At 34.1% G+C, this 502-nt stretch overlaps 1 non-coding gene across 1 annotated transcript; it reads right to left on the reverse strand.

The window, feature by feature from the left end:
* Positions 1-93: 93 nt before the first annotated feature.
* LOC128251476 (U11 spliceosomal RNA) lies at positions 94-226 on the reverse strand. The gene has a single exon (XR_008267143.1). It is a non-coding gene; the product is annotated as a U11 spliceosomal RNA (small nuclear RNA).
* Between the last annotated feature and the right edge of the window lie 276 nt (positions 227-502).

Raw genomic sequence — 502 nt, forward strand, 5'->3', positions numbered from 1 at the left:
AAAACAAAAGTCAAACATAAAATAATAATAATAACAATAATAATAATAATGATAATAATAATAATAATTAATTCTAATGTTGTTTTTGATTTACCGGGCGCCGTGCTTAAAGAGCAACAGCTGCCACCCGTTGTTAAAAATTGCGTCTCCGAAATCTTTTGATCGTGATTCCACCCAGACGCTCGCAATCGGCAACTGGGTGTCACTGACGACAAAGACCCTTTTTAATAATAATAATAATGATAATCCTTTCTACTAAAGGCACAAGGGCTGAAATTTAGCAGTAAGGAGATAGTCGATTACATCGATCCCAGTATTTCACTCAATTTATTGACCCCAAAAGGATATAAGGTAAAAATCGGCCTCTGCAGAATTTGAACTCAGAACGCAGCAACGGGCGAAATACCACTAAGCATTTTGTCTAGTGTGCTAACAATTCTGCCAGCTCGCTGCCTTGATAATAATAATAATAATAATGATAATAATAATAATAATAATAATA

The sequence above is a fragment of the Octopus bimaculoides genome, unplaced genomic scaffold (assembly GCF_001194135.2).
Source record: "Octopus bimaculoides isolate UCB-OBI-ISO-001 unplaced genomic scaffold, ASM119413v2 Scaffold_339184, whole genome shotgun sequence".
NCBI classification, from domain to species: domain Eukaryota; kingdom Metazoa; phylum Mollusca; class Cephalopoda; order Octopoda; family Octopodidae; genus Octopus; species Octopus bimaculoides.